Genomic DNA, 7,833 nt, shown 5'->3' with positions numbered 1-7,833 from the left:
GTAAGGTCTGCTAAACGATGCGATTCATACAGTGCCTGGCGCAACACCTCATCGACTTCATCGTTTTGCCATCGCTTCCCAAGAAGGCTAGGCGTGGCACGCGTTGTGGTCTGCAGTGGGGGCTCTGGTGTCTGCTGCTGTGAAGGTTTAGGTGAGGGCTGCGGCGAGGGCACCGGTGAAGCTATTAGGAATGAAAATGTGCCCATCAGACAATGCGTCATGTTGTGGAATAAGAAAAGCATTTGATACAATGTATTAGAGAATTTGACATAACAATACAGGACAGCAATCTCGGCCAGAATTGTTGTGCATGTTACATGTGCACATTTGCTAGGCTACTATGAGATATTGCAGCCTTACTGCAAGATTAATAAACATTCTGCACTGCGTGGCAAAGCCAGAGAGGGACAGTTTTGTGTATAGTGCAAAATAACTGCAGTTATCTGGCTACTCCTGCAAATGCTGCCAGAAAGGATAGTGCTATTACTTTCAAGCAGCTGCCGGGTAGTATGGATATTGAATAAAGGCAAGCCAACTCACGGTTATTGGGGCTCAGTGTGTCTTGTCGACAACTTGCTGGGGCTCTCCGTTCATCTCCTCTGTTGTAATAGGGTAAAAAGGTGCGGGTGGTTGGTACTCGCAAACCATGAAACTAAGATCACTAGCAAAAAAGAAACAATCAATAACGCTCAACCACTAGTTTATGCATTCCTGCACCTCCTCCGAGACTCAACTAAATCACAGATGAAGTAAACAGTGCTTGTAAAGCGCAAGGCACAGACACCATGTTTTTAAACGGCCGGCCCCTCGTTTTTGAGAATCGACGCGAGCTGGTTCCACAGCTCGCGCTTTTCCACAGGTGTGTATGAGTTTGTTAGGTCGGCAGAAGCCCGAGCCAAGAGCGGATGGCTCTCCATAAACTCTATTATGATTAGCTCTTGCTCTTTCGACATTCTTCGTGTTGGTGCCATTTCGAGACTAGAATTCCTGCGCAGAGAATTGCAGCAGCGAACACAGTCGTGAAAACAAACAGGCAATAGTTTCTGTTCTGTTTTTGGAAAGCGTGAATAACAGAGAAAACCCTTTGCTTTGGATTGGGGCTAATATGTTTTACATGAACATATGCGTGCGCTGTCCTGCAGCAACTTATAGCACAGACAAGAACGAACGAAAACAGGCAAGGCTGTTAGTGCGCGCCCAACCGCCTTGCTTGGTTCTTGCTCCTCAACTCAATAATTTGTGCCAGATGTTTATGAGGCCAAAAAAGTTGATTTTACCCAACAAACCGTGCTTCGTGGTCGTTTTGTATTTCCTAAAACAAAAGAAAAAGAACCTAAATCATATACTTGGCATATGACATCGTTAAACCAATAACACAGGCTTACCTCAAGTTGTCTTCGTCAATTATCGGTACCGACGTTTCTTGCAGGTTCCTTTTTGAAGGCTCGTGGCCTTCACTGGCTTCGACAAGTGTTCTCCGCGCACTTAGGACAACCATATAAAACCTTGATTTCAGACGACGCGTAAGAAAGCAGGAACTAGCCGTGGGATCAGCTGTGTTCTTGAAGGCCGCTATGTTTGCTGTTTACATGTGCCAGCGCGCTCTCATGGCAATAAAAGTTACCCACGAAAGCAGTTATTTGCAAATGTGATGTTCTTCTTGTTTTGCTTCATGTCAGTAAAAGTGAACTACATTTTTTTGAAAGAATGAAGCAATATTTATTTTATGCACTGCGTGTTCTTATAAAAAGTTATCAGACGGCCCTTGCCGTGTAAGTAGGCCTCTTGTCGTGCAGAAAAACGCTTCCGGGGCGGCACCCTAGAAGGCATTGGTTTATTCCGCGTTCCGTCACGCGTTGACGTCTTGCCTTGTCGTCATGCTCTCGTCATTTTGACGTCACGCTCTACAACTTTAGAGCGAGTTCCGTAATCCGGGCCGAGCCTTTGCTTCGAAATGTTGTCAAGCGGAACTCAACCGGAGTCCCTTCGATCAGAGCCGAGGGCTCCACTTCGTCACCATTGAGGATGTTCGTTCAGGAGGATAAACAGAGGATTTGTGCAGACACGTCGCACAGCAGCGCAAATGACATTAACGGAAAACTTAAATTTAAGGGCCACTAATTAGCGTCAGGGATTATTATGTACGATGACGTGTAATACAGCAGGATGTGGTGCCATGTCAAAAGCGGCCGATATCTGCGTAATGGTGCGCAAATGAATCAAAAACCGACCACGCGGACACTTTAAAACTGTTGCTCCATATTTGAAATTAAGTGATCGCAACTTTCGGAAGACTTCATAAACATAAAGTTTATGAAGACAGGCTGGCTAGCCGCACTTACATACGCTTATTAAATACAAATAGGGATAATTATTTTACCGCCAGACCAGCAATGAATGTGTACAGAAAAGGTAGTATATCTGGCCGAGACAATTAGTTAAAAAACCAGCTGGAGGTGACATCAACACGAGTATTAAGTTTATGCACGAAAAGCAGTAGTGACACCTTTACTACAAATGGCGCCGTTGCTTACTTGATTACGTACCGCTAGCTAAAGCTTTCAGCGCACAAAAAATTAGTGGTCCAGTATACGGCTTCTGCTCAACAAATTCAACGTCTAAGTAGAAACCTTGCTTACTTTCAACACTGACTGTGACCTGGCGGTGTTGTATCGAAGTTTTAATCCATGTAACATTAGAATCTGCTATTTAGGAGAAGTGGAGATATTATTTTTACTCTTCATTTTGCTTTACGCTCTAGACGACGAACAGCAAAAAAAATTTGCAGGACGCGTATGCTTCGTCTTTAAGAGTGAGACGCGACAGCGGATTGATGCGTTGCCAAGATATGCACGGAACGCCATCGCCAGTTCGCGCGACGCGTGGCCCGTTGGACAATTTAAGGAAAGGACGCCTGTCTCACATATCTCGCCCCAGCCCCACTTAATCCCTTCCATTTTGTGGCAATAAAGCTGTAACCACCACAACCCCCCCTCCCCGCGCTGTGTATAGGCGGAAAGCGCTGGCCTTTACTCAGCAAGAGCGAATCACCTGATTGGTCACATGACGCAACATGCGAGAGCGAGCGGTCGGAAAGGCGGTCAGCGTAGCGGCGGAACGAGCGGTATCAGTGCGATAAGTCACGTGCTATGAGGTCTCATCCGCACGTGCGGCGAGCCAGAGGTGAAATCCATCCGTCATATGACCTTCAGATTTGTATAAGAGGAGTGGAGCTTTTCGTCCCAAAAAGTTAGCTATGTTTTAACCCGGCTGAACATAGTAAGACGAGTGAATGCTCTGTTAAGGTAATCACACGATGGTAAGCACACGCCACACGTTTTTATATAGCGGATGGCGCGTCACCCGACTTCCAGCTGTTGCGAGAGGGCCGTCGGCTCTGCAGTGCAGCGTCACGTGATTCGGTAGTTGCGAGGCGAGCGAGCGCCATCGGCTCAACGCCCGCAGCTGCGGCAAGGCGTGGATAGTCGCGTGGCATAACGTCCCAGAGAACATTTTAAGGCGAAAGCCTTTCTTGGCTCAAGAGTACCTGGACGGAAGCTGTAGACGGACGTTGTAGACGGAAGTTGTCCGCACGGACTGTCAATCATAAGGTGTGCGGTAATTAAAACAAAAATGTAAAAGTTGATTAAGCAGGAGTTCTTAAGCAACGTATATGTAATGAACAAAACCAGAAATTGAAAAATGAAAACAAGACTTAAAACAAATGAAAATAAAAATAGAAATGGAAATTAGAAATAAGCATTAAATAAACATAAAAACAGGCAAGCAAAGTTTACAGAACTAGCACAAAATGAAAAATTAAGGTAGAATGAGGACAGGGATTTTGCGCTCTTAAGCAGACTGACTTTTCCATGCGGGGAGTCTCGGATGCCAGAACCAACCAGCGACTGCGTCTTTGTTCCCATCTGACGGGAAAATACGCATTGCTCCGTTTTTTCCAAGAGAGCAATGGTGTGCTTTCTTTCTCATGCCAGGATAAAACAAGCTGTTTATGTTATTTAGCCATCTGAGACACGATAACCATCCGCGCAGATATTAGACACCTTTGCCATACCGCGTGCCGTACACCATTATCGGTGTACTGCGAGTCCGCACGTCGTCAGTGCGCATGCGCAGATCGCATGGAGGGCGCCAGATGGCGCCCTCCATACCCGGCAGCTGCGCGCGCGCCTGCCGCATCTGCATCAACCAGCGCAGCCGCACTGGTGATGGGCGGGCTCCCGAACATCAACACGGTGTGCTAAAAGTATCCACTAGTATGCGCGTTCGACTGTGGCTCGACTCGCTGCGCAGACACCGAGTACGAAAGACAGGGTTTCCGCGTCTCTCGTCCGCGGGGAATTTAAAGTTGGCAAAGAAAGTCCAATTTTCAAAGGTAACTGCGCAAACTCGAGCAATGTAGAAGTTTTTGAACGGGGCTGCGGTCATTTTAGATAAAACTACCGACCTGTCGCGTCATGAAATGTTAGAGCCCCGTAAGTCCGATTCACATGACGGTCCGTTCGCCCACGGCCCACGCATCACGTGGTCATGTGCTACTAAAACTGGCCTGTGATCCGATTACTTGAATCGGATGCGAGGAACCAAAAGAACACATGATGCGCTAGGTGTACCACTTTTTCCAGATTATCTTAAAGTGTTTGGCAGCGCTGTTCAAACTGGTTTTTGCTCCACACCCATGACTGCGATTGAATGGTGCAGGTGCGGCCCTTTGTCAAATTCCACTGGCCCGGGCTGTCTTGCTAGCCCAGTCGATCGCTTTGTCATGGCACTGAACGCAGCGCAGGTTGTCAAAACAGCGCGCCAGCTCAACACCACTCAGCGAATTGCGGCAGTCGAAATATTGGCAAGAGCGGTGGTTGCCAGAGCTAGCGCGCGTGTCTTCGCAGGCCACCGCTAATTCCCGCGAGAGCAGAAGCACTTCAACTTTCTTGGTTGTCCACTTCGCGGGCCGACAGCACGCCTTTCAGTTTTGTGACGCACGAACACGTCATGCGAGGTCCGCGGGCAAACGGTCCGCCGTGTGAATCGCCCTGTGCAGGCGGCTTCGAGCAAGAACAAACAAGCATTGAGAACCTTTACAGGATTGTGTCCTATTCTAGAAGAATCGATATCATGCTTATCAACGAAAGGAAAGGTTCGTCAGGTACTCTTAAAACTGTTTACGAGAATAAATTCGAAAGCCTTATTGTCACGCCGGTGAAATGTTTCAGAAAGCTGTATCACACACGAGTGCGCCGAAGCCAGAGTTCGTGCTCCTGCAGCGCTGCTACCGCTTCACGCTATCGCAACCGCGGATCCTTTTCACGACGTGGCCGGATTGCCTCCGATTCACGTTTCCGCAACTCGATGTTGGCCGCACGCTTCTGTCGCTTAATGTCCGCTTCGCGCTTGCGCAGTTCCACGTCTTCATGCCGCTTCAACCGTTTTACGCGCTCTTACCGAAGCTAGCGGTGATCGCCGATGTTGCAGCCGGCCTCTGCAGCCGTCGTATAGCGCGTATCGGCTCACGTGCCTTGGAGCAGGTAGCGTACCTTCGTGGGCGCCCTTGTCTTCGTGGTGACGTAGACGCGGTCGGCTCGCGGATCGCAGACTTTGACGCCGTCGGCTTTCAATCATACTGCATCACATACACACCATCAACACGGGAGTTTGAAGAGGCGATGACGCACGCGAAGGGGCGAAACATGGTCAAGTAAAACTCTAGTTTGGGCGAGTTGGTTCATGTTGAAAGAAAAACTGGTAATGGCGCAAGAAACGGGGACACAGAAGGCACACAAACACTTTGCAAAGACACTTATGACACCAATCGCATGAGCGCTGCTGGTGCGACAAAGTCATGTGGCGAGTGGCCGCATACTGGCGTCTGCTGCCTCCGACGCTCCGCCCCGTTCCGGTACTCTTCCACTCGACTCATGCTGCTCGCTACTTCTCTTCCGACACCACCTGCAGTCCCATTTCCCTGTAGCACTCAAAAGCCCTTTCGACTGCGACCGCCCTCTCCGATAATGTTTCCTCGCTCCGAAGCTGCTCGAGTCGCTTCCCTCTCCACTTCTGGCCAGGTGTACTACATAGCCGCCTCGTCGTCAAACCGCTACCCAAGACCGTTCGCGCTCCCTGGCCGACACGACGCGCACAGTCAACACAAAACCTGATCACTGGGTGATTTATATCGTGCCGACGAACACGCAACACACGAGGACGCAGCAGGGAAAGATACAACAACCTACGTGGTCCGTGCAACCAGGCCTCAGTCTACTTTTATCAGCGCCGCCACAAGGCGTGCACCCTCCCCCACCGCAGCGGAAGAGACAGGGATACCGCTGGCCATCGCTGACCGCCGTACGCGCGCAGTCCTCAGTGATTCAATGCGAGCAATCCTAAATTACTCGACAGGCTGCATCTGCCTTCTCGCCGCACGCATCCATCGCGGCTGCATTCCCGACCACAAAATTATCCTTATCTGTGTACCCGCCTACACGGGATACTCTCGAAAAGAAGGGGCTGAGCGACTTGGCCAGGGATTAACAATCCGGGCAGCTTGCCCCGCGGACCAAGGCGCCCTCGCCGAAGCACCCAGACTTTTGCCGTCATGACCAATTTTCCTACATGAGAAGCCGTTTCCCACCTCGACCGAGCACAGATCAACCTGCTCCGCAGCTTCTCGACGCACTGAATTCTTAGACACTCATGTCTATCATTAAACACCGATGGGGAATATGAGCCCACATGCCGAAAATCATTCCCCCAAGGGCCTTCCGGCCAGTTTCCTCCGCGGAAAGCAGGGAGCAACTCCTTACGCAGCCAGACAAGGCCACTCAAATTTCATTGATTTCGGGGGTCCAGGAGGTCGCCTCCACCTGGTGGACCCACCTGCCCTAATTCCCGACACCTTAGCAACTAAAGTAGTCTCTCTCACTCTCACTTTCTCCACTTCTTGCCATCTTCATGGCTCTTAAGAATTTTAGTGCCGCGATGCCCTCTACGGGCTTAGTATTAATGCAACACTTAATGGTTTCGCCATTGAATAAAGTGCATTAATAGAAACACATGTTCTAAATTAGCTCTGATAAGTGGCTTTCTACCCACGACATGCACTACTACTCTTCGGGGTCGACGTCGCTCGTATCTTGTCACACCATCACGAATAACTTCAGAGTCCTGTTGACATAGTAGGTTAAATTATCTTGTACGAGGCGAAGTAGCGACAAAACTTTATCACTCAGACCACGATGGGGAATGGGTGTCCCATCACAGACTCGGTGTAGCTGGCTTGTATTCTGCGCGGCGTCGACGTCGATTGTGGTGTCCACAGTCGGTGCGCGACTCGTCTTGAATGGGCAGCCGGACCTGTCGCGGTGGCTCAGTGGTTAGGGCGCATGGCTACTGATCCGGAGTTCCCTGGTTCCAACTCTTCCGCGGCTGCTGCATTTTTATGGAAGCAAAACGCTAAGGCGCCCGTGACTGTTTGGTGTCAGTGCACGTTAAAGTTCCCCAGATGGTCGAAATTATTCCGGAGCTCTCCACTACGGGCACCTGTTTCTTTTATTGTTCTTTCACTCCCTCTTTTATCCACTCCCTTACGCCGCGGTTCAGGCGTCCAACGATATATGAGACATACTCCGCCATTTCCTTTCCCCGAAAACTTATCAACCACCGAGGTTTTTCTTTGCACTGCACACTTAAAACGGAAATGTGCTCAAATGTAGTGAGGTGTTTTCTATCACAATATCTTTTCGCTAGATTACAGCTGCGCTAGATAACAGCTGACTTATTTTCACTTCCATATGAGCGTATTCGTGTTTAGAGTGA

The sequence above is a fragment of the Amblyomma americanum genome, chromosome 11, assembly GCF_052857255.1.
Source record: "Amblyomma americanum isolate KBUSLIRL-KWMA chromosome 11, ASM5285725v1, whole genome shotgun sequence".
Classification (NCBI taxonomy): domain Eukaryota; kingdom Metazoa; phylum Arthropoda; class Arachnida; order Ixodida; family Ixodidae; genus Amblyomma; species Amblyomma americanum.
Note: the sequence above shows the minus strand (reverse complement) of the source record.